This window comes from Lissotriton vulgaris, unplaced genomic scaffold (genome assembly GCF_964263255.1).
Source record: "Lissotriton vulgaris unplaced genomic scaffold, aLisVul1.2 SCAFFOLD_2964, whole genome shotgun sequence".
NCBI lineage: Eukaryota > Metazoa > Chordata > Amphibia > Caudata > Salamandridae > Lissotriton > Lissotriton vulgaris.
Window position 1 is genome coordinate 163265 of NW_028244608.1, and position 27074 is coordinate 190338.

The 27074-nt window shown below is 45.3% G+C and overlaps 1 pseudogene; it reads right to left on the reverse strand.

The window, feature by feature from the left end:
• Positions 1 to 12890: 12890 nt before the first annotated feature.
• On the reverse strand, positions 12891 to 25447 carry LOC147667188 (homeobox protein Hox-C12-like; annotated as a pseudogene).
• Between the last annotated feature and the right edge of the window lie 1627 nt (positions 25448 to 27074).

The following is a 27074-nucleotide window of genomic DNA, read 5'->3' on the forward strand; positions in this document are numbered from 1 at the left end:
TCTGCCAAAGCAGTTTTTTAGGTTTGCCACGCAAAGACAGGTCTAGGTTCAATTTTAGTTGGTAGGTGGGTTTTTCTGGGGGGTGGGCAGCCTGGAGCGGGTTGGTCCATCCTCAAAGGACAGTTAAAGGAAAGGAGGGGGGTATCAACAAGAGTCATTGCTTCGGGGTTTGTTTGGGTTAACTTGGAGGGGGTTTCATCTTTCATAAGGATGCTAAGATAAGTTGAAGGAATTTTTGGTTTATTAAATAATGAATTGCGAGATGTTTGATCAGAATTTAATTTGCACCTGTCTTAATAAAGTGGCCTTTCCTGCTAACCAAGAAATTGCGGACAGTGAGTTATTGCGTGAAACACTGCAAACTGCACTAAAGTTGTTAGGTAGTGCAGGAGCTGAATGAAGCATGTTGTCAGTAAAATAATTACATTTAGCTTGAACTTCAAGTGTACATAACTTAAATGGGTCAAAATTATATATATGGAGTACTGCTAAATAGCGTAAGAAACCACCGTAATCTGACGTTACTCGCCATAACAAATCAGTGTTTGAGTGTTTTAGCCGTAAACGGGTCAAACACTAATGATGACATTTGGGCCAGTAATCTTATTTCAATTTAAAATGTCATCTGAAACAGGATTACACGCAGCCAGAGAGCGAGCATCATGCCAACCGTCCCGATTCAGACGGGAACTCACGATTTTGGAAGAAGAAAAAAGGCTTTCTTTTGGCCGTCTCCTGTCTGAAATTGCCTATCCTTCTATAGAAATCAAAGTTGGAAATTCTTTCTCTTGATTTTTTTTTCTTTAAGTCTCCCAGTTTCCTCTTCTAAAATGTTGGCATGTATGTGTGAGATATTAACACATAAATGTAAGCAGTCTACATGTAAGGGAACCCTACGCAATGGAAAAGCATCACAGACAGTAACGTGGACATTCACTGATGGGGGCCCCTACACTGCTGGGGCCCTATTCTTCCTGCTTGAGTTTCAGAATCTAGGGGGGCCCAATTTGATTCCTTAATTGAACTGGCAAGTGATCAACGGTGACAGCATATTGCCTGAAACAGTTTTTTTTTCACGTCAACCCACAATGTAAACACTGTTGAACTCAATAACGAACTGCCCCCCAACCGCGAATCTTAATAATTGTCATTTGTATGAATCCGCCAGGCTCATTAGCCGTTATGAGCTTCGTTCATTTGCTGTCACTGCTCCCACGCCGCCTGAAGAGGCCCCGCTGGGGCTGGCCCAGACTGAGGCATTCTGGGATATCTGGAGTATATGATGATTCCCGGCTCACTCACTCCTCGCGCGCGCTCCAGCCGCGAGCCCGGGCGAATCATTCTTCAGGGCATGCACGCGCGGAGACCTAGTCAAGAGTGAAAACTTGCCACTTCTGTTAATTGCTGTTTGGCTGTTTATCTTGTTCCCGCTAATTGTGTCAGGAAAGTCATTATCGTTTTATGTGTTTTGGATTACACGTTAGTCTCGTGAGCACCGTAATTGGCGCATGGCTTCAAATTTAGTGGTTTAAAAATCGGCTTTTGCACCATTTCGAAGGTAAATCTCTGTAGCAGACCTAATGGTGCGGAGACCTGGCTGTTAGACATTTGACACTGAGCTGAAGAGCACTTACTTTACCAACATGAGCGCGGGCACAGTGCGCAGTAGCAACATTTGTGAATTTGGGCAAGTCACATTTATTTATATATTGTTTTTATAAAACGCTGCAGACATCACATGAACCACTATCGAAGCTTGGCTAAACTCACCCCTCATGTCCAGGGTGAAACAAAGACCCTGTGCCTAGAGAGAACCTTCAGCTTCCCCACATAACCACAAATACACAGGCACAACCATTGTTGCAAGCTTACATCAAACCTCAAATAGGCACATCAAGGGTAACTGCAGTGTAATTCTATGTCAGGACAGGAGGCTCCGATTATGCTTTCTCATTTCTTTAATGAAATGCTCAGCAGCCAATAAAAATAACCAAAAAAAACTACATTTCCCATGAACACCAGGGAGTAACCATAGAGTGTAGTGTATAAAAGGTCCCAACATTAGTCTGTCTTCCTCTTTCTTTGCTGCTCCGCAGCCAGTTAAGTGCATTATATTTACTCTCTTGGCATATTATTACTGCTTATTTGCTTTGTGCATTGTTGCTTACTGTTAGCTTTGTGCTTTGCCTTTGCGCATTGTGGTCGCGCGTCTGGGGCTCTGTCTCCGTTGTATCTTCGCGTGTGTTGGCCGCTGCTGGCGTGCTGTTTACTTTGTTGTCGGAGCGTGTGCCTCACCTCCGTTTTTCTTTGCCGAGCGCTTCCTAGCTGCTCGCGCGCTATTAGTGGAACGGGAGCAGGGGTTCCGTTTGGTTTTGGAGCGCGAGCGCTCTTACAGCGGTCTTCAGTGGCAGGCGACAGTCGCGCATGCGCGCTGTCCCATTTCCGGTTGGTTTTTCCTCAGCTGGTTGAGTGACGGCGTTTTGACGTCTTGCCCACAGCCTGTCACCGGAATTAACCCCGTCAGACACCGAGGTCTTTTGAGGGCTTTGGTTGTATTTTCCTGGCATAGGCTCTGCCTAGAGTGTTCTATTTTGTGCAGGCTTTGGCTCCCTCCACGCTTTATTCTTTGGCAAGTCAGGTTTGTTCCTGCTTCTAAGCCTGCTTTGGGGTCTTAACACTCCCCCTTGACTTGTGTTTTTTCAACACTCCATATTATTCTAGTCGTCTTGTGGGCAATTTATCTCTACCTTGGTGTAGAATGGCTGACTATTATGATGACGCTGAAGACGACTATTATTATGCTGATGAGGAGGAAGGCTCCTTGGAACAGGATTTGGTTGAACAGTTAGATAAGGGTGTTCAACAGTCCGTTAACAAAGCACTAGTACGTGCTATTAATCCCTTGAAGCGTCACTTGAATCTCTATGCGCAGCAGCAGGGCTGGTTGCCTGCTTCCAAGAAAACAGCGAAATCACCTGTTAACCCTCACAAGACTGACTTTCAACGTCTGGCAAAGAGTTTGGCGACTGCGCCATCCACAACTACTTTTATTCACGATGCTGATTCGGACAACGCACAGTCTTCCGCTTCTTCAGACCATGTTTCTCCTCCCCCTAAAAAACGGGTCTGTAAGGAACATTTCGTGGACGCTCCGGAGCGTCCTCCGGTGCTCAATTTCGAGCCTGCAGACATCGTTCATCCGAACTCTTCCTCATGGATGCCTTCACCGGCTGTGGCTTCCTACATTGAGGCGCATATTCGCCAACCTTTTGAAGCTTCAGTTCGGGCCCGGTTGCGCTCAGAGTGCCCGAGGCCTGATTTGTCTGCCCATTTGGCCGAGACACCAGAGGTTGACCCCATGATGGTCACATATTTGAAAAAATATGCAAAGGACCCGAAGAAGGGCCTTGATAGATCTTGGCGGTCTTGTCAAGATAAGATGTTAGACCTGCTTGGACCTCTCACTAAGATTTTAGATCTAGGTTATAGAGCGCAGGAGGCCTCTGCCCTTGTGAATCCAAAAGAGATGATTGAGTGGGCACAACGGGCGATCTGCCAATTGGGAAATGCCAATTGTGCAATGTCTGCAGAACGTCGCAGGTCCATCCTGTTGAAGCTTGACCCTAGGCTCTCTGAATTGGCCACTTCGGAATCTGGCCCTGAGGCGGACGGCCTCCTGTTTGGTCAGCCATTTCTTAAAGAGCTCACGCGGTTTGTCTCCACCTTCAGTGGTATAGACAAGGCGCAGGCCTCATTGCGGCGAGCCATGCGTCCGGTTTTTGCAAAGGCCGGACGAGGTAGGGGACGCTCGTTCGGCCGTGGTTCTGCCAATCAGTCCCAAAGAGGCAATTCCTCTCAGCACAGAGGATCTTACGACGCCGGTTATTCAACCAGAGCCAACTTTTACCCTTCAAGAAAAGGAAAAGGCCAGTACGGCAAAGGACGTTCAGGTGGTCAGCAGGGACACTACCAGGATACCCACTCTACAGGTGAGCCTGATTCATGCATGCGATGTGATGTTGGGGGGTCGCATTCAGTTTTTCCTGCAGAATTGGCGCATGCTCTCCAGCGATGCATGGGTGTTACAAACTGTTCAGGGGTTCAGAATAGAATTCTATCACCCGATGCATCAGACCCGTCCTCCTCCTTGTTTACATTTTTCTCTTCAGGATCAGGTTTGTCTCTCCGAAGAGATAGACACTCTCCTCAAAAAAGGGGCGATTCTTCCAACCACCCGTCATCCGAAGGGATTTGCCAGCTCAGTCTTTCTGGTCGAGAAAAAAGGGGGCGGCTCTCGCCTAGTTCTCAACCTGAAAGACTTCAACGGAGGGGTGGTCTATCGACATTTCAAGATGGAGGGTATCCATCTCTTGCGGGATCTCCTTCGAGAAGGGGATTGGATGGTCCGTCTGGATCTCAAGGATGCGTACCTCTCGGTTCCAATTTACAAACCGCATCGTCGTTTTCTCCAGTTTCTCTGGCAGGGAGTCTGGTACGAGTATCAGGTTCTCCCGTTCGGTCTTTCATCGGCACCATGGTGCTTCACGAAGCTGTTGAGACCGGTTGTGGAACATCTTCGGTCTCAGGGTGTCAGGTTGATTATTTATCTGGACGATATTCTCCTTATGGCGGATTGTCCACTCAAACTTCTTCAACATCTGGAATTGTCCATCACTCTTTTACAGTCTCTGGGTTTTCTGATCAATGTTCAGAAATCGGTTTTGGTTCCAGCCCAGTGTATGGATTTCCTGGGCTTCCAGATCGACTCGGTGGCTTGTCAACTTCTCTTGCCCAACCAAAAGATGCGTTATATCAAGAGAGAGTTGACATCTGTTATTTCCAGACCGACTGTGTCATTGAGGTCGTTGGCACGAGTAGTAGGTCTGCTGGCGTCGTCCATCCAGGCGATATTTCCGGGTCCTCTGCATTACAGGGCAATGCAACGATTGAAAATTCTTCATCTCCGGAAGGGCCTCGGATATTCCGATCAGATTCCTCTTACGGAGGAGGTCCGTTGGGAAATGCAGTGGTGGTTGGACCACATGGAGGCCTGGAATGGTCGAGCCCTCTTCGGTGTGTCCCCGGATCTAGTGATAGAATCCGATGCCAGTCGGTGGGGTTGGGGAGCCCGCTGCGGCTCGGTCTCGACCGGGGGTCGTTGGTCCCCTCAGGAATTGACTCTACATATCAACTGTCTGGAACTCCTAGCGGGTTCCTTTGCGATCAAATGTTTTTCCCCCCTGCAACCGAGTTGTTGTGTCCTTCTCCGGATGGACAATATATCAGCGGTCCGCTATGTGAACAAACTGGGCGGGACCAGGTCCAAAGTCTTGGCGGAGATCGCCAAGGATTTCTGGCACTTCTGTCTGCAGAAGAAGATCACTGTTATTGCGGAGTACCTTCCGGGATGCCACAATCAGATAGCGGACTGGCACTCCAGACATCTCCGGGATTACAGCGATTGGAGGCTGCACCCTCGGGTCTTCCGTGCTCTCCATCGGCGTTGGGGTCCTTGTCAGCTAGATCTATTTGCTTCTCGCCTCAATGCGCAACTTCCGCGCTTTTACAGTTGGAGGCCGGACCCTCAAGCTCTGGCCACGGATGCCTTTCTCCAACAGTGGCCATCGACTCTTTGCTATGCCTTCCCACCATTTCTAATGATTCCCAGAGTGTTGGCTTACTCCAAACGGTTTCAGACGGATCTGATTCTGATTGCCCCTCTCTGGAGGGCTCGAGCGTGGTTTCCGGTGCTTCTAGAAATGTGTTCGGCTCCGCCGTTTCTCCTTCCCCCATTGTGGAATCTCCTATTGGATCCTCTCGGAGGTCCTCATCCCCTGATCCTCTCAGGCTCCCTGCACCTGCTCGCGTGGAGGATCTCGGGGATCGCTGGTCGCTCCCGGGCCTTTCAAGCGACGCTTCCAAGTTCCTTAGTGAGGCATGGGCTCCCAATACTCACAAACGGTATAAAGGGTCTTGGAAGCGTTGGTGCGATTGGTGTGCACAACAACAAGTTGATCCCGTTTCAGCAGATGTCAGTGTGATTGTTAATTTCTTGGCCTCTTTAGCCACCTCTGGTCTTGCTTATTCGACTGCCAATGGTTTCCGTTCGGCTATCTCAGCGGGTCATGCCCACATCGATGGGAAACCCGCGGGTGAACATCCTTTTGTTTCCAGGTTACTTAAAGGAGTTCGTTTTGCAAAACCTCCCACTCCTAAGTATGCTACCTTATGGGATGTTTCAGTTGTCCTCAGATTCTTGGAGGCCTGGACTTCAAATTCTTTATTGTCTCGCAAGCAATTATCGGCGAAACTGACGATGTTGCTATGTTTGGTCTCATGTAAGCGAGTGTCAGACGTACACGCTTTAGATCTTGCGGGTCGCAGTTTTACTCCTGAAGGGGTTTCTTTTCGTCTTTCCAGACGTACAAAATCTAATACTCCTTCTATTTCTTATCCTTCTTTTCCTTCTCACCCCAACCTTTGTGTGGTTCAATGCCTAAAGGATTACGAGGTGAGTACCGCTTCTTTGCGCTCAGACATGCAGGGTCAACTGCTGATTGCTTTACAAAAGCCTTTTCGCCCTGTCTCTCCAGCTACCTTGGCGCGCTGGGTGCGGTGGCTTATGTCTGAAGCAGGAATTGATGTTTCTGTGTTTGGCGCGCATTCTGCACGTGGAGCGATGGCGTCCAAAGCTTATTCCATGAGTGTTACTCTGTTTGATATCATGAAGGCTGCAGATTGGTCATCTGCTTCTGTATTTAAAACGTTTTATTTTAAACCAATTGATAGTGTTGCTTCTGTGGTGGTGGATCAGCTTTAAAAAAGCATAATCGGAGCCTCCTGTCCTGACATAGAATTCAAAATTTGCAAACATTCGTGACAAGAATTTTCAATTCTATTAAGGACTAGGAGGCGAGGATTATCCCACCCGTGTTTCATATTTGTATGCTAATGTATTATGACTGTATACATGCAGTTACAAATATTTCATTCCTTGTTCTCCCTCCCTGACTTGCTGTACAGTATTATTACTTTGGATATTATGGCTCTGTATCTTTTTCCAGGTTCAGACCAGAAGTGATGTCGTTTGTTCCTTGGCGGAATCTGTTTCTCCTCCTGGTTTCTGGACCCATGGTTCTTCGGCTGCCTACTTCAGGATCCTCTGGATGACAGCGGCCTGTTTGGAATTGTTGTTCCTGTTGTATTTGGGATTTTACTTTAACTTGGATATATTTCCACAAAGAAAGAGGAAGACAGACTAATGTTGGGACCTTTTATACACTACACTCTATGGTTACTCCCTGGTGTTCATGGGAAATGTAGTTTTTTTTGGTTATTTTTATTGGCTGCTGAGCATTTCATTAAAGAAATGAGAAAGCATAATCCTCGCCTCCTAGTCCTTAATAGAATTGAAAATTCTTGTCACGAATGTTTGCAAATTTTGAATTTTGCTTCACATGTAAGGAACAGATGCACCATGAAACCCATCACTCATTTCTCCCAGAGGCTGGAGCCATAGGAGGCAGGTTCAAATAGAACCTCCATCTCCCAGTCTTCATATTGAAGCAGGCACAGTCGGGGTGACAGGGGCGTAGGCGAGAGAGAAAGAGAGCAACGATTGAGGGGGAGGGGCAAAGAGGTAGAGATAGGCTTGGTTCGAAAATATTTGTCAGGTCTAAAGATTCTGGTTCCCAGTACGTGCTTGACAGCAAGGGCAAACACTCATGCTGCACCTAGAAAAAAGCTAGCCTGTTGTGCATGGCTGCCCTTGCTCCCACCTCCATAGAAAACTCTCTGGGCCTATTTACAAGTTTGGCAGTGAGGAAGCGGGACCGCCACGCTGGTGCCTCACTCCCACATCATCAAACCAGCGAGTGCACAGCCTGCCAGATTACAACTTTTTTTTGTCACTGGCGGGCAGTTTTTGGCGGTCCCACAGCATTGCCAATGAAGTAGGCACCGCAATAGGATCGTCAAAGGCAGTACCTGCAATGCTTGGACTGGGCAGTCCATGTCGTGCAGATACTGGGCTGCACACACACAATGGGGGCACAACATGTGCCCCCCTGCATGAACCCCATTGCTCTGAGGCAGCAGGGAGCCCTGTAGGGCCCCCTTTGTTTCCTCTCTGCCATGGTTTTCATGGGGTAGGAACCCCCATGAAAACAGTGGCAGAGAGGAAACTCGTAATATGCTTGGTGGGACCACAGCAGTCCAGCCAAGCATGTTGCTGCCTCAAGACCTCTGCACCACCACCATGGATCTCTGATCCCTGGAGGTTAAGGCGGTGCAATGGCGGTCCATACCACCACCGCCGTGAGTCTGACGGTCCATGAACCGCCAGACTCATAATTAGTCCCTCTGAGTCCCACTTTCTAGCTGACAAATGCCAGGGCAAGAAAATATAACAACATCCAGCCTCACACACGATCTTTTGTATCTGGTAGCTTTTTTAGCCTCACATCTCTTGGTTGTGCCTTTTCATTCCCATTTAGGGCCTGATTACGAGTCTGGCGATCCACGGGCTGCCAGACTCCAGTGGCGCAGCGGTGGGAGTCTGGCCACTGCCACGCCGGTGGTCCGACCAATCTATTACAATTAGGGCGGTTGAACCTCAGAGATCTCTGGCTGTGGCACCGCAGTCTTGAGGGCGCAATATGCTTGCCGGGACTGCCGCAGTCCCACCAAGCCTATTACGGGTTTCCTCTCCGCCACAATTTTCATGGTGGTTCCTACGTCATGAAAACCGTGGCAGAGAGAAAACGAAGGGGGCCCTACAAAGCCCTCTGTTGCCTCAGGCCCATGGGGTACATGCAGGGGGGCACATGTTGCACCCCCCTGTGTGCATGCAGGGCCGGACTGGGAACAGAAATCGGCCCTGGCACACTGCTCAGCTGGCCCCTCCTGGGGTGAGGGGTAGAGCAGCTGAGCAGTTTGCAAGGGCCGGTTTCTGCCGATTTTGTTACAGGGGGCCGATATTGCCGACCCCAGTAACAAAAACGGCCCCCCAGATGCCCAAAACCGGCCCCCAGCCTAGTGGCCTACCGGGGAAATGCCCGGTGCCCTCTATGGCCAGTCCGGCCCTGTGTGCATGCACCCCATTACCTGCACGACATGGGCTGCACCAGTACATGCCTTGCAGGTACTGCCTTTGACATTCCTCTTGCGGTGCCTTTTTCATAGGCACTGCAGTGAAAGCGCCAAAGAACTGCCCGCCAGTGACAAAAAAGTTGTAATCTGGCGGGCGGGCGGTGAGCACACAGGTTTGACGGTGTGTGATGGGTCGCTGGCGTGGCAGTTCGGCTCCTGCACCGCCAAACTTGTAATCAGGCCCTTCGACTCATGCTGCCTACTTTGTTCCACACCGGTTAATCCTCACTGTCATTGTGAGAGGAAATTAATTTTTAAACAATTTAAATGTGCTACTAAGATGAGTTCATTTCTGCACTGGAGTTTCAAACATTGCATTGTTGGAAACCAGTTGTTTGAAATGTATTGAAAAAAGTTTATTCTAGTACACTTCAAACTAGCAATAAATGAACATCACACTTATAGGAGAGCAAAGGAGAACTGAAGGGGTGTGGAGAGTGATAAAACAAGTGACGGCCAAGGCTTTCAGGTCTTTTCAAGGAAGGTGCCTTTGAATTGCATAACAAATGCAACATTGGGAGCTTGGAAAAAGACACAAAGTGATATAGGATTGTTGCAGGTGATCCTGTAACATTGAAGGAAGAATAAGAGACCTGCAGAAAAAACACACAGTATTTGTCTACATTATGTGTGTCTGGCCCGATTTGGACTAAATTAAATAATTGATAGTTCACATTCACAATTCTCTTAGTTTTGGTTTATTCAGTTTTCCTTCCTGTACCTTACCTTTGACTTGGTCCAGTGCTGTGATACACCTGGTCCATGGAAACTAAGGGGTCGATTCCGATCCTGGTAAAAAACCGTCCGTACGATTCGTATCCGGAGCCCTCTCCGTACGAATCATACCCGTCCGTCCGAGTCGCGTGGTACGATCCGTATTACGTAAATCCGCCCGAATCATCGCGATCCGTACGTATTGCAAGGCTGAAACCGTGAACCGTACGACTCGTACACATGCCGTACGACCCGACGAGTACGATCCGGAACGGGGTATGAGGACGCGATTCGTACGGCCCACGTTGGGTAAGGGCGATTCGTATGGAAAAGCACACAATCACATACACACCGTATGGTCCGTACCCCCCATGATCGCGGGGGTACGGTGCGTACCCCTGCGATCATGGGGTGTACGCACCGTATACCCTGCGATCGCAGGGTGTACGCACAGCACACCCTGCGAACATGGGGTACGGTCCATACAACCCATGATCGCGGGGTACGATGCGTACACCCCATGATTGCAGGGGTACGGTGCGTACCCCTGCGATCATGGGGGGTACGCACCGTACCCGGGGGGGGCGTTCCGTACCTGTTTTGAGGCGAACTCTGCTTTTACGGCTGTTTTCGGCTCTCGTAGGAAAAGGGTCATACGGTGCGTACCCGACACAAATCGTACTTGCTGGGTCAGAAAAACCATCCGCGAACAATACGGATGTCGCGTACAGCGGGTTTTGAGGGAGAATCGTACGGGGATTTCATTTATACGGTCTCTGTACGATTTGTACGGAGTACAGCTCCTGGTACGAATCGTACTTCAACGTACGTTTGGGGGACATTGCAGGGTCGATTCGTATGGGAAAAACGCTCCAAATGGCTATTCGGAGCGGTTTTTCCCGAATCGGAATCGACCCTAAAGTGACTGATGTATAGTTTGGTGGACAGACTACCGTCTGCCAAATTTAAAGATAATCAGTATCTCAGTGGTCATCTCTGTACATTGAAAGGGAAATGCTGTCATGGCATGTTAGTGCATGTTATCTTATTGGTCGATATGCTGGGTGACTGTTACAAATATTTGCACCGTGAAATACATGCAATTTTCCAGAAAACTATGTGTGCCTCGTCAAACGCACTTCACCAGTTGTCTGCCATCAAAATTGTATGGGATTGTATACATTGTATAATAAAGACGAGCAAAAAATTGGCAGCAAACTGGTTTCAGGATGGAATATGCCTCGGCTGCTGCACAGGTGAGTTTAACAGTTCCTATAATATATTTTCTGCTGAAACCAATCATTCATGAATGAAAATTACATGAGAAACCATAACGCCAGGGCAAAATATTATGCAGAGTATGTTGAAGTCAGAATACGGGAATTACACAAGATTATGCTTGCATAGAAATTCTGCACATGGCAAATAAAGACTCCAATAATCAAATATCATTTGGACGCTTGAGGGCATAACAAAACTTCAAAGAATGCCTTTTAGCCTAACAAAAACATCAGCAGTTTTACACTCTGTCCTTTCTATATGAGTACAATGTATGTCTCTCTTCCAAAAAAGCTTTCTTGGTTTTGAGCTTCCAAAGGCAAGCATAATGATATGTTACTGAATTTGTTGCATATTTTACCGGATGGTAAGTTGAAATCCAGAACAAAAACTGCAACTTTTCTGAAAAGTGCACAGAGTATAAGTGACATCCCATTACTAGAGTGTGTCTAAAGGTTAGACTTAAATTGGGTGATGCTGCTCATTAACTTTATAACGCCATAGCTGACTTTTTGCTATTTTTTCCATTGGAGGGAATGTAGGAGAAGGAATATGAGAATGGGTGAATCATTCCCTGTTTAAATGAAGCTATAGATGAATATATCTAAAGAAGAATGGATTTAGTAGTGAGTAAAGATACTATGGGCATCATAAGGATGGCGGGCGGACTTTGTCCGCCTGCCATTCTCACGGTAAAAGGGACCGCCCGTTGACCGGGCGGAAAGCGGCGGACGGTCTTTGTCTGCCGCGGTCCCCCTCACCATAGTAATATGGCGGAGGGGAAATTGGTGGCAGGCGGGGTCGCATCACGGGCGGATCGCCACCGCCATGCGGGCGGTGGCGATCCGCCCATGATCCTAATGGGCCCCTATGTCTCCTGTCCATAAAGATAGTGGTTACAGTGTGGATAGGTGACATAGGAAGGACAGAGGGAAAGAGGTTAGGTTATAATTGTACAACTTAAAAGCAATAAAGGGTGAACCCCATGAGCAAAAGAATATTTTGGGATATGCTAAAATGGAAGTGTCACAACGATGCCCGGGACTGACCAGAGGCTTCCCGCATTTAGAGGAAAATCATTTACTTCACACCCTGATGGTTTCTTGTTGGATAGCACACTCAGAGACAGCTGAGTGTGTTTACCACCTGGACCTCAATGATTCTATGATTGCGATCAACGCTTCCTCTGAGGTCAAAAAGGAAACAGAACAGATCACCCCACATATACAGTCCTTGACAGACTGGGACTCCAACATCTCCCAGAACCTAGCTCAAGAGTTAAAAAATTACACTTTGAGTATTAAGCATTTAAACAGACCCTGGTGTCCAGTTCTATGATAATTCCAATATTCCTTTCTAGGGTTCCTCATTTATTCGGGGATCCTGTGAAGTAAAAATAATTCTTGGATTCCCCAGCAGGACATTTGGCTTTTTTATCTGCACAATTAACTGTGAGTTATGGTGGGATACCTCGTTGGCTGCCTCACTAGGGCAGCTTTAGCTTGACCTACCCTTCTAGTCATAGATTCAGATATGACTTTGGAAATCTATGAAGATTTTTTATTGCTTTTAAAAGGTGTTTGAAATTCCTGATTTGAATTATTCACCTAAAGAAGCCTCGAGGATATTTAGAAAGATGAAAGGAATGCTTTGAATTTGTATGATGTGTTTTCATCAATGGGCAGCTGAAACTATATATAGTGAGAGATTTCAAATGACACTATCTGCACAAGGCTTCAAAGAGGACATTAAGGATGCATTGCTCCATTCCCAACATCCTGCTTCTTTTTCTGCACCCATTGATCAAGCGTTGTTAATTGAACATAGATTACAAGAGAGATGAAAAGAAAGAAGAATACTGTGGGGACATTTTTACTGCATTTGCAGTCAGAGCTTTCAGTGGATTCCTTGCTTTCAGAGGAACCAGTGTAAATATGATCTTTAGGATCTTTAAGAGGTCATTATACTGAGAGAAAATTAGAATGTTGTCAAATTCTTGACTTTTGTGTATATCAAAGTGATGCTGCATATATGATTCAGAGTGCAAAATAGCCACAGAAGAATTTAGGATTCATCCAGTAATTTCCTCAAGGTGTTTGGACAAAATTTCAGACAAAAAATATTGCGATACAAAAATTTAATGTCAAGAATATCAGGATGTCAGAAAAATCGTAAGGTAAAAGTTTCATTTTTAGAGTTGTTTTTAATATCATTGTAAACGATATTGGGGCTCATTAGAATGTCATTCGGAAAGACTCCGACCGCAGGTCCACGGTTTAAAGTCCAACTGCCTTATTACAAAGAAGGCGGTCAGATTTTAAAATCCACCAGTCAATTAGACTGGCTACTTGAGCCCGTCAGATAGTCAGAAACCACCATAAAATCCCTTACGTGCCTCGTTTTCACCGTAGGGATTATGATGTTGGTTTCCGATTGGCTTTCCATGTTGGGCTTTCCAAAATGGAAAGCCTGTCGGAAAGTGACTTTGGGAGCCCCTAGCAGGGCCCCCTTTCCTCCACAGCTTCCAGTTGTGGGCCAGGGGGGCACCTCTGATGTCCTCCCATGTAAATCCCTGCACTATGTGACAGGGACCATGAGCTGCCTGCCACACGGTGCAGGGATTTATACAAACTCCTATTTCTCTATGGGAGCTCGTGCTGCAGGCAGAAACTGCCCACAGCACAAGCTCACATAGCGAAATGGGAGTTTGCAATCGCACCATGGGGCCGATTACGATGTCGGTCGGAAAGGCTCGGAACGGCATTCGGCTTGTCCCAATCCGATATGGAACCCGCGTTTCCGACCAACTTGGAAACATTTTCGACTGACGGATTATGATGTCACGTAACCGTTCGTTCCTTCTGACTCGGTTCCGACCGGCTGTAGTGAAAGAGGCGCTCTTGTGGTTTGGCACCCTATGATGACCTTCAACTACCACCATTTTAACTGACTTTAGTGTGTTATTTTACCCTAGCCTTAATATAGGATGGTACTGCATATGCCTGCTTCTCTTCTGTCTTGTAATCTTGTTGTCTTTTAGTGAGAGCTGTCACGGAGTAGAACAGTACATTTATATTATAAGTGCTTACTTTTGGATTTGACCTGACTTTGCCTTGCTTGTTAAGTATGAGTTATTACTATTGGCTTTGACATGGCTTCATGTCCTCTGGTTTTCTGACTTTGACTATTGGCTTTGACATGTCCTCGTGTCATCTGTTTTTTTGACTTTTACTATTGGCTTTGACATGGCCTCATGACATCTTGCTTTCTGAATTTGCCTTACTTCTTCGTGCACAGCAGTGCTTGTGATGCATATTCAAGGTCTTTCTGCTCTTCACTTGTTTTTCACACCTCACCGACCAGAATGAACTACTGGAATATGTTGTGGAAGTGTCTGTGGAATGTGCAACTCTGCATCGAAGTCAAAATATGGGAACTTGGCCAGCCTCCGTCTTGGCCTTGACGGAGCCTGGTACAGCCAGCTCATTATTTTCTATTGAGAAGGGGGCGAGGTTTTCTAGAAGCTTCGTCCTACTTTTAGTAATGATATTTAAGCTGGGAACCTGCAGGGGCCAGGTGGGAAGTTCACCACAGAATAGACATATTGCTGTGGAGGTGACGGAACTTGAGTCCTGATTGAAACTCCTTCCTGGGCTGTTGACAGACTTTCCCCAGCTTGAGCTGGCAAGGATGATGCAAATTCAATCAGGGAGGTGTTCCTAACCACTCTCTCTCTTGTATATATTTACAACTCTTTGCTACTTGTGTATATATATTGCATTCTATTTCAATTGTTCATTTAATCATTCATTTGACATTTGGGAATCAGCATTTACTGATATATTTGGCTTACCTTTCTGAACATTGCATTAATCAACAGTTTTTTTGTGTCTGCCATAACTGATATTTTCGGCCTGCCTTTTTAAAATGTTGCATTAATAAACTTGTGTGTGTTACTTTACCATAATTTGGGCTTGTTTTCTTACCTCGCCTTAAGGAAGTGCTGGGTCTTGCCTTGCCTTATGGGAGTGTTGTGTTAGGGTGTGTTCAGCACATTCATTACACCGGCATTCGGAGCAACTGAGTCGGTCGAAGCCAACTCGTACGGCTCTGTCAACTGCGTTTCCGACCAAGCAATTACAATGTCGTATTCCAACAGCCGTTCTGAATCGGTTTATCCCACTCGGACCGACTGTCAGAATCTGACTTTAGGCACCCGTAGCAGGCCGCCCTTCACCTGGAGGTCTCTAGTTGGGGTGCCCCGGGGGTACCCATGGTTCCCCTCTTTCCAACCATGCACAGTGTGGCAGATACTATGGGGTGCCCGCCACAGGGTGCAAGGTTTTCAGCGACCACCCCTTTTTTCAATGGGAGCCTGTGTTGTCGATCGGGACACAGGCTCCCATTAAAGTCACTGGTAGTCCAACCAAACGGTGTTCGGAAACATCGTAATTAGAGTCGGGTTCTCCGAATCCGATAAGGTCGGAAAACCATTCTGACACTAAGGTGCTCATTAGGATGGCGGACAGACCTGCGTCCGTCTACCACCCCAGAGTAGGAGGGAATGTCCGCAGGGGCAGCGGGGGTCCCTCCGTGCAGATTAGGATGTGACCGCCACCCTGGCGGTCACATCCTCAATATTTAACATTGCGGCGGGTGCTGCTTGAAGCAGCACCCGCCGCAAGGTTAAATATGCATGCTTCGCATTTGCATGCACAAAGCGGCAGGCACCGCGCGGTGCCTGCTGCTTCGTGCACGCAAATGCAGGGGGGTACCATAGGTACCCCCCATGTGCAGCCCCCACACCCCCGTCACCCTGGGAGCCCACAACGGGCCCCCAAAGAAATCCCCGTATGCCTTTCCATGGCGGAGAAGCCTCCGCAGAAAGGCATCAGTTTTCCCCCATCCTAATATGGCTGGCGGTGTCTGTTAGACACTGCCTCCATATTAGAGCTTTTCTGTCGCGGTCGTAAGGCGACTGAGGCGGAAAAGCGGCGGACAGTCTTCCTGACCCCCCAGCCATCCTAATCTGCCAGGGGGTCTTTGAAGTGTCCGCAGCGGTTTTTCCGCATCCTCCGGGCCGGCGGACACTTCCGCCGGCCCGGAGGATGCAGGAAAACTGCAATCCTAATGAGGGCCAATGTTGGTTGGAATGCTTTCCAACCGACAACGTAATGAGGCCCCATGTGTCCACCAGACTTGTCTCCGCTACAAAACAAAGAAGCACATCTCTCCCTCTCTAACATCCCTGAACTGGCTCCCTTATGAGGCAAGAATTCAAATAAAGATAGCATGCATGATACACAAAGCCCTATATTTCAATACCCCCATATATTTGGCTCAAAAACTAGAAAAATCGGAGGGTTGCAGACCGTCGCAAAGCGCAAGATCCCTGCTACTGAAACCACAATGCTTCCATAAAAAGAAAACTGAAAAAAAAGATATGGAACTGTTTGCCAGCAGATGTTCGCCTAATTTCATTTACCACTTCATTAAAAAAAGAAGTAAAATAGTTTCTGATGAACAAGCTTTTACCCTAAGCTATCTCTTTTGTACTGATTGTATCCATACCTGTGATTCTTTTATGATGCCTGGCCTTTCCTTGCTGACTACCTTTGAGAACAAGCGTAGTAATTTATGTATGCTTAAGGCTTTTTACTTCTTTTAATTTAGGTGATCATGTTAGATGTTCAATTATACTCTTGTAAAGCGCTCTGATAGCCACTAGGGTCATGTTTGTGCTATACAAAACTTTACAAATAAATAAAAAAAAATATATATATATGTATTAATTACGAACTCATTGAAAATTTAAATTTTTAGTTGTAGTGATGTATATAAATAATGGTTTTATACTTATTTTTAGTAGTGCTATATTGTGTTTTTAAGAGATAAGGGTGGGGAGATTTTTAAAAAGTCTATATTTAATTGCAAATGTTATGGTAATACTTTTAATGATAGCCAAATTAATATGTTATCATTATTTCATTTATTTTGTGACATTCATATTTTAATACATTTAAATGTAATATTAAAGTATATAATAATGGTTTTAAAGGTATACGAAAATTGTAAATATCAATGAATTCAATTATCAAAATATGTAAAATAATTAAAATATATGTTTGAATAAATTAAAATATTTAGTAATTATTTTCATATAAAAGTTTAACAATTTATACATTTCCGGGGAAATATTTTTGAATACTACAAATATTTAAATTATTTAGTTATTTTTATATTTTTAATTAACATTAATTTAATATATTAAATACAATATATATTAATGGTATGACATTTTGAAAATAATATTAAAAATGTAAATAATTAAAAATAAAAATATTTAAAAATGTAATTCAAGAGAGTAAAATAATTAGAAATTATTTTTAAATATTCATTTAACATCTTGAAACAATTGTAAACAATAATTATAAAAAACACACATCTTTTAAATTAGTTTTGTTTTACAATTATAATTTTATATTACAATTATAGTCTTATTTTTGTAAATAAATTGGTTTTCATTCATTTTAAATTTTATGAATGTTATTTTTGGATAATAATTTTTTATTGTATAAAGTTTAGGACTAGTAGTAAATATTTTTATAATTATATGAATTATTAATTGTAATCATTTTTTTAAATGTATTTTTGTTTTTAAATATATATAGATACGTTTGTAGTTTTGGATAGTATGTTTTTAGATGGCATTTTATTGTATTTAATAGTTTAAAAATTGTGTGTGAATATGGAGTACTGATTGTGTATATAAAATGTTCAATTTGTATTACCTTCCTTAACCCCTTCCATGCTGATGACGAACCCCAGCCGTCATGCACTACAGTGCTCGTGTGCTGATGACGGCTGGGGTTCGTCATGGCCCGCCCGTGTTCGGCCGGCGGCCGCACACGGGAAAAATCGCGGCCGCATCGAAGGGGTTAAAACGTTTTAGATTGAAGTGTGTACAGTACAAGTATGCCCATGCACTGGCGCGCGCGCATGTGCAGATCACCGTGAAACGTGAGGAAAAGGAGGACGGCAGCCAGAGGACGCTACAGTCAAGGTAAGTGTTTAATATTTTACCTTTAATGTATTTTTATTTAATTCTTACTAGGGAGGTGGAGGTGGGGGCTGGTCAACTCGGCTTTGGCACGGAGTGTGTGGAGATTTGCCTTATCCGCATTCTCTGGGTAGTATTTAGCTGTTTAAATTAGTGTGCCTTTTATATTGCTGATTTAAGTGTTTATCTGATTTTATTGGTTAAAGTTGCTTACACTTTTATTTTATTGGTTGGTTTAGCGTTAGGTTGAATTTTTTTTGTCAGTTATGTCCTTACATGGGAAACGCTAATTTAGGTTTTATTTTAAATGTATGATAATAGTTTGATCATTTTGAATATACATGTATTTATATATATATTAATTTAAACATTGCTTCCGTTTACTCCTTCTGGACTCACTCGGACCCATGGAGGTTGGCTTACACACCGGCGGAGAAAACCGATACTTCATGTGCGTTACTGCTTCCAAAAGTATGTAAGCTCTCAGGAAATACAGACTCCGTGGATACGTTTACAGTTCTGCTGTTTAATGCACACAACGCGTTTCACCAAAAGGCTTGATCACGTGTACATTGACACCATAGAAACATACATAAGTACCCCGGCATACCATCGAAATAGAAACAGGTTAAACCATGTAGATCAAATGTTTTATTCGTTATTTTTATTAATTGTTTATGTAAAAAGTGATATTTTTATATTTATTAATGATCATCTAATTATTTTGGTGCTATTCTAGTCAATATTATATAAATCAATATTTTTCACACATTTTATGCTTATTTAAAGGGAACAATATTTTTGTTTTCGATATAGGTAAAAATTGATATTTAAAAAAATTATATTTGTGTTCTCAATATTTACGGTTTTACTAGTTAAGTATAGGAAGTTGACATTTTTGTTACTGATATTTAAATTCCGATATTTTTGTGTTTCAATATTGTATGCATCAATATTATGTCAGCAATCCTTCCTGAAAAAAAGAAGACAACAGTAGTATGTTGTCTTCCTTATGTTGGATCATCTATGAAGTTTGCTGTTTCTTTCACCAATTGTTTTGAGAATGGAAAGTCATTATTGCTTCAGCATTATTGGATAGTGGTACATAAAGAATGTTTATTGATCAGGATAGAGCCAAGAATAATGTTTCAATTAGAGTTCTGCCAAATGGATCCTAATTTTTTTATGTTTGAACTAATGTATATTGCTTCATTTGGATGGCAACTGGATGTTTTCAGACACTTTATTTGACAACAATAACTTGTGAGTCTGTTGCTATCGAGACTTCTCCAAACCTGAGAAATGTGAATTTGAAAAAGATGGATTTGAACTGAATGCCTCTAGTCTTCCTAAGGTTCCACAGAAGATACCAGCAGTATTGGAATGGCTTTTGTCTACCAATGTCAAAGAGACTTAAGGCCTCAGGTCCGCCCGCCATCCTCACGGTAAAAGGGGCCATCTGCCATATGTGCGGGGGTCCTGTGAGTGACATAAGGATGCACCAGCCACACTAGCGGGCGCATCCTGCATTTTTAACATTGCAGCGGGCAGTCCGCCCTACATCCTAATGGGTCCCTTAGGGTCTGATTACGAGTTTACAGTCTCGCAGCAGGCAACCAGGCCAGCGCCCCGCTTCAAGATTGACAAAACTGTAGTCAGACCGCCAGTCGGATTGCGAGTTTAATCCTGGCGGGCAGTCCTGCTGCAACAATGACTTTCTGAGGCACAAAGAAGAGACATAGAAAGCCAGTGCAGTGGGAGCGCTGAAGCAGGTTCCTACACAATCAGATAAGCACGATGTTGTACATTTCTTCCTGTACAGGAACTGGGGTTGCTAAAATACAGGGGAGCACACCATGTGCCCCCCTGCATGCACTCCCCTCCACCGAGGTGACAGCAAAACCTCTAAGGGCCCCTGAGTTGCCACACCACCACCCTTTCCATGCCAGGCTCACCGCTGTGGATAGGGTCTCAGTGAGGCAACTTGTAATATGCTCAGTGGTGCCACATTGGCATCACCAGCATACTTCGGACTCAGACAGCTGCGCCACTGCCGCGGGATCCATGATCCATGGCAGTCCAACTTACAACCTCGAAATACAGCAGTCGGACCACCGGAGCGGCAGTGGGTGCACCACCACCACGGGTTCAGCGGTCCAATGGACTGCCAAACTCGTAATTAGGCCCTTAGGGCCAGATGCATCAAAGGGGGTTGCCCATTCTGTGTCTATGGGAAAATGTGTTGATGCATAAGGCCCTTAGAGTTTTATCGTAAATTTTGTCAGAATTTTGCAGAAATAACTAGTAAAATTTCTTGTATGGTGAAATGGAGAATATGAGAAAGGATTTTTCCTGGGTTGATCAAGATGAACCGACTTTTATGGCATTTATGAGGATGTGTATCACTCATCAGATGAGCCCTGTGGCCTTCTGACTTTATTTGAAGACAAATGTTCAAGATCCTTATCCTCTGCTTCCATCTAACCTTTGCAAATCATGGTTCAAAGACAACCAGAGTATGAAGTTCAAGAAGCTTGTGACTTTCGAATTTTCAGAGTTCATCTTTAGCTATTAATTCCCTGGAAATCCTATCCATCCAGTAACCAATCATGGGAAAATAGTTCTTCTGTTCATGATACCTAGTTCACAGTTTTTTTCAAAGGCATCCTTATAGATCCAGAACTTCAGGAGGAGGGCGTACTGTCGCACCCGAGCACAGGGCTCACCAGAGGCGGCCACAGTTAGAGGATGACTGTGCATGTCGCACACATCCATACAACATGTTATTGCATGTGGCATCCAGTGCCTAGACTGGAATCCTGGTGGCCAGGGTTGCACTGATGATTCTAAGTACACATTCACCCAGATGGGTGTGCCAAATACAGTGGCTGACATTAGCTAGCCCTGCAGAGGTGGGATTCTGGGCAAAAGCAGCAGAAGAGAGAAGTTAGACCTGGTCTTTTTCTTTATGTATTCCGCTGATGCCATGATTCTGAAAGAAGAGGCAAGTTAAGCATATAAAACACCCTTTCCAAGATGGTGATTTGTCCTGAGGACACTATTTATTCCAATCAGAAGTTTGAGAGTTTTGTGTAATGTCACTTTCTGTTTAAATCCTGTATAAAAGAGGCAATCACAACAGGACGATGTTGCAACACACATGTTTCCTATTTTTCTTGAGTGCATATAACTGTAGTGAATAAATATTTGTCCAGTCCATGTAGGTTCTTCAAGTAGATTTATTCAGGATAAGATGTTAACCATAGCCACCTTCCTGCTGCTCAGCCCATCCACCAATTGACTTACACACTCACCAACATTACACCCACCAACATTCTGTCACCTCAGTCACACTGGCTGATCAGCAGGTATAACATTCACGCTTGTACTATATTGTTTCCCCTGGTTTTTGCCCTTTACAGTGTAATTCAATTTGAGTTCATCTCCTGGAACCACTAGCGCTGTCAGAAATAGTTTGGTGCCTGGCTTATTTGCTGAAACACAGGGGCATATTACCAAGCAATAGCGATAATTATCGCTATTGCTTGGTTAGAGACAAAAATGTACCGCTGAGCTGCGGCGATTTTTATCGCAGATAAACCTTGGTATTACCAAGGTTTATCGCAAATGCGATAAAAATCGGCCGCAATGCATGAATATTGCTGAAAAGTCCGCGATATTCATGCATTACCGAGCTAATGCTCTTAGCCATGTTATTCACCTCCCATTGGCTAACATGGCTAAGAACTGCTCCGGATAGGTGTTAGCTTTTGGAGATATTCGCGCTTAGCGCGAATATCTGCAAAAGTTGGTAATAGGAGATAGCGATGTTGCGACTGTTTCCAGTCGGTAACATCTTGGCACGCCCACTTTGCATGTCATTAGTGATAAATATCACTGACATGCAAAGTGGGGCCCAAGATGGTCGCTATCTCCTACTAGCTGTCGCTAACTGGTGTTGGCGACAGCTAGGTAATAGGGAGATAATTTTATCTGCGCTTTCTTGGCTTTTAAAGCCAAAAATGCGGAGATAAACCCCCTTGATAATATGCCGCATACTTTTTCACCTTGAAAGACGCATTATCATATTGCCATGGCACTTTTTTTTTACTCTAGTGTTCCTTCCTGCAATTTGAGACTCTTTAAGGAGAGTTCTGAAACCTTTCACTTGTGTAATACATTGCAGAGTGACATTGTGGCTAATGGGGTAAGTCACCCAAACCCCAGGCAATCAAGGGATGAAAAATGAACGGATTTTCATCATATGACCAATTGTGAAGTCGGTCAAACACCCTGTTACAGAAACTAGCTGGACTACGTGGAAATGTCTATGCTAACATGCATATATACAAAAAAGAATGTTAAATTACAACTCCAATACAGAAAAATGTCTATACAAAAATACAAGAAGTAGCATTTATTGTATTTCAAGTCGATACACATATTTTAACATTGGTGCATCTATTTTATAAAAACAGATGTCCAGTTTCCCTGCTTCTAAATTTGCAACATATATAATTACCCTAATAGTGTACTTTTTACACAGAAAGTTGTCCTGGTTTTCAGAAGCTTTGAACAGTTAATTATCACACACAATATTTAACCCTCCAAGGAATCTGTATCTCTTTCTGTCTCTGGACTGCTAATTGCTGTAACTCACCCTCATCAAGCCCATATTTATTTCAAGTATGCATAAATACATATCACAAAGGGCATCTCTAATATGCAAATCTACAAAGAAGAAATACATACTAACAATATGCCCAGGTGGTACCATCCTTAAAAGCAAGTAATACACTATCTACAATTAAAAACAAGAAAAGCGAGCACTACCAGGGAACATAGGCAAGAAAAAACGAGCACAACCAGGGGGCAGAGGCAGGAAAAGCGAGCACAACCACGACCAGGGAACAGAGGCAAGAAAAGCGAGCGCAACCACGACCAGGGAACAGAGGCAAGAAAAGCGAGCACAACCAGGGGGCAGAGGCAAGAAAATCGAGCACAACCAGGGAACAGAGGAAAGAAAAAACTAGCACAATCAAGGAACAGAGGCAAGAAAAACGATCACAATCAGGGAACAGAGGCAAGAAAAACAAGCACAAACAGGGGTCAGATGCAAGAAAAGCGAGCACAACCAGGGGCAGAGGCAAGAAAAGCGAGCACAACCAGGGAACAGTGGCAAGAAAAACGATCATCACAACCAGGGAACAGAGGCAAGAAAACGATCACAATCAGGGAACAGAGGCAAGAAAAATGAGCACAACCAGGGAACAGAGGCAAGAAAAGCGAGCACAACCACGGATCAGACACGGTGGCTATATTGGACGGATACACTTAAAACAGTACACCTATGTGAACTATGTGTGAAATGGCTTATAAGTGGATACTTATTATGTGGAAAGCACCAGAGGCGTGTGTTTGTAATATTAGCACTGTATGCTACAGTGAAAATGGCGTAGCATTATTGTGCGCGCGAGTGAGTGTGTATGTTGTTTGTGGTATGGGGCATATAGTAGACTGTCTGTGATGTGACGCTTCTGTGAAGACCTTAGGTGAGTTTTGTGTGGACAACCCCATGTATATTAAATGTACATATCCGGTAATCTGAAAAGATCATAAGTGTGTGTCTACCCTATGTAAAACCCTACACTCCTCTCCTCTGTTCGAAATATGTGTTGACACAGACGTGGCTTAAACCTAGAGAATCCTTGGCGAATTTATTTTGCCCTCTTATTATGATAGAACGGGGCATGTCATGTGGGAACCTCCCGTTCCTGCGTTATATGGAAAGCGTGGTAGATGTGTTTCTCTGGTGTATGGAGAGTTGTGTGGTAAACATTGTAGCTGTGGACGTGGGTCACTCTCTGTGGGAACCCGGGGGTTCATATGTGTGGCACTACCAAGTTTCTCATTTTAAGACTTATGCGGCATAAGGCCTCGGCCATGGGTTGTGTGCAGGGACAGAGGGGGTGGCTCTGGGCAAACCAAGTGCCCTGGCATGGGAGCCCTGACGCGGTTTATGTAATGGGAACAGCGCTACTCGTCCCCTCCGTCGCATGCAGGCGCCCTGTCCCGTTTACTGGATATTTACATGTTTATTGCTTGCCTTCTCGCTCTCTCTCTTTTAAAAGGGACAGAACCTAGCGCCGTGCTGAGGTGCTTTACTGCTACCCCTAGCGGTCTGGGACTGGCGTGCAAGTGCTGCGCGTCGAAGAGCCTTGCTCCTGCCGTTGGCAGCAACGGAGAGACTAACGGGAGAGGCAGGCACATAAACACCAGCCACACGCATACAGGAGCACAACACATGCGCGCACACACGCAGGTCCACAGTCACACACGCAAGAGGAACTTGTAAACACGTGAAGCAGGCAGGCTCGGACAGGCACATATTACAGACGCAGACACAGGCACATGTTACAGGCGCAGACAGACACAGGTACATATTACAGGCGCAGACAGAGACAGGCACTATTACAGGTGCAGACACATGCACGTATTCCAGGCACAGACTCAGGCGCAGACAGACACAGGGACATATTACGGGCGCAGACAGACACAAGCACATGTTACAGGCGCAGACAGACACGGGTACATGTTACAGGCGCAGACAGACACAGGCACATATTACACGCGCAGACACAGGCTCATATTCCAGGCACAGACACAGGCACATATTCCAGGTGCAGACACATGCATGTTACAGGCGCAGACACAGGCACGTATAACAGGTGCAGGCACAGGCCCCCCTCCCCGGTGCAGCCCCTCACTTACCGCTGCCTGCGAGGCTCCTGCCGCCCAGGCCCAGCGGGGACTTCAGGTGGGCCGGGCCCTTGGGGCCCTCATTGAGCAGGGACGAGCTGGTGTCGGACTCCAGGGACTGGCAGGAGGGCGGGTCGTGTGGCGGCCCCTCAGCGGGTAGGGCTCATACTTGCCGTAGCCACCCAGCAGCCCCCCGGGCTCCAGGGGCAGGAGGCCGCCGTCGTCCGCTTCAGGCCGGGGCTCTCGGCGCACGGCTCGCGGTAGAAGCACTTGCTCTCCTCCACCTGGGCCAGCTCACAAGCGCGGTATCCGTTGTAGGGCTGGGGGCGCCCAGGGCAGGGAGCAGACATTGTCCCTGCGGGGGTAGGAGAGGGGCGGCAGCTGCCCTCCCGAGTCACAGAAGTTGGGGAAGTAGAAGGTGTCGCCAGTTTGGATGTTCATCAGAGGTCCCACAAAGCCTGGGTTCAGCAGATTGTGCTCGCCCATTTCCGCGTGCAATAGAAACTATAAAGAGCTCGGACGACAAAAAAAAAAAAAAAACGCTCCACGCGCTCGCCATTTCTAACTAAGCCCCGTCCTTTGCAGACTGGGGGGGGCGTGTTTTTCTTTCTCCCCTCTTCCCATTGGCTAGAATGTAAACAACGGGCGTGTTTTGACTTGATGTTATTTACATTCCAGCCAATGGGAAGAGGAGAGAAAGAAGCAGAAAAACACACCCCTCAATCCGAAAAAGACGGGGCGTAAATTGACAAACAAACCTCTTCTCCAATGGCTGGCCGCCGTTTAGGAAGCCAGCCAATGGAGAAGAGGGGCGGGTTTAAGCTCCATACTAAGAAACATAAAATCTCGCCAGCGAGACTGCGCAAGCGCAGCCTACGCTAACGGAGACCTAATAAGTAATAGCACAGACATACTGAAATTCCCCTTTCCAAACAATTTCTATGAGATGTGGTCAATTATTTACCCACTTATGCTAGTTAAGAGCACCAACAATCATTGTAGGGTGGCTTTTCATAGCGATAATGACTTTAAACATCATGTGACTAAATCATAATATAAGACAAACATATTTCCATATTCACCACATCCAGTCCTTGATAGGGTGCAGATATTAATTACATTCCTTGAGTGAATGGGCCCTATATTTAGATGTTTTCAAAAGCGGTTTCACTGCTTTTGCATGGTTCACTAAACATACAGTAGCTTTTGACACATGAATACATTATTTATTAAGGTTGCTTTCTGCACATGTTATTATTTAATATGATTGCCTATGGTAAAACTAAAGTGGGGTGGTACGCACAACAATGTTAAACATGTTTTATATTTTTGTAATACAGAATAATTGCACAACAGATATGCTTGGATTGCGCCCTTGTACAGCTAGCGAATTGGTCTTCTATTCTGGACTTCAGGGTTACCGAAAGACTAGATAGTGACCACAATGCCCTAGAACTAGATTTTATCCACCCGGGTATGGAAGCCTCTATCACATCTAAGGAGGAGAACCAACCTGAACTTCTACTGGCTAACAACAGGAGAAGAATCAGGTGGGAAAAATTAGTCTCGAGCCAAGTGAAACTCCCGAGGCTATACGCAGGATTAATTCCAATTTTGGAAAAAGTGGGAGATTTAGCTAATGATGTGGGCAATAAAGATTCCCATAATAAACTATATCAGGCCCATGAGGACCTCATAAAGGGAGCGGCATGCGAGCTCTTTAGTAAGGTACAGAATTCTAGGAGGGGGCAACAACACAAATCCTCTTGGTATAATGCAGCCTGCAGGAAGGCAAAGGGAGAACTCCTCAGAAGCATTAAGGAGGGAATAGGCGGAGAGAAGCTACGTGAAAGCAGACGGGCATATAAAAAGTTAGTTGCCCATGCTAAAACTGAATGGGAGGAGGGCCAATGGGAGGAGCTTACTAGCTCCCTCGCAACTAGAGACTACCGAATGTTTTGCCGAGTAGTAAGTGGGGGATCGGGGAGCCTCCACTCAGCAATAGAGCCAAATATTGCAGCAGGGGTGTGGCAGGCACATTTCCAGTCACTTTATAGTTATGAGCTGGGAGAAACCACGATTGCAATCAGTAATGGATTGGCTGAGTATGGCG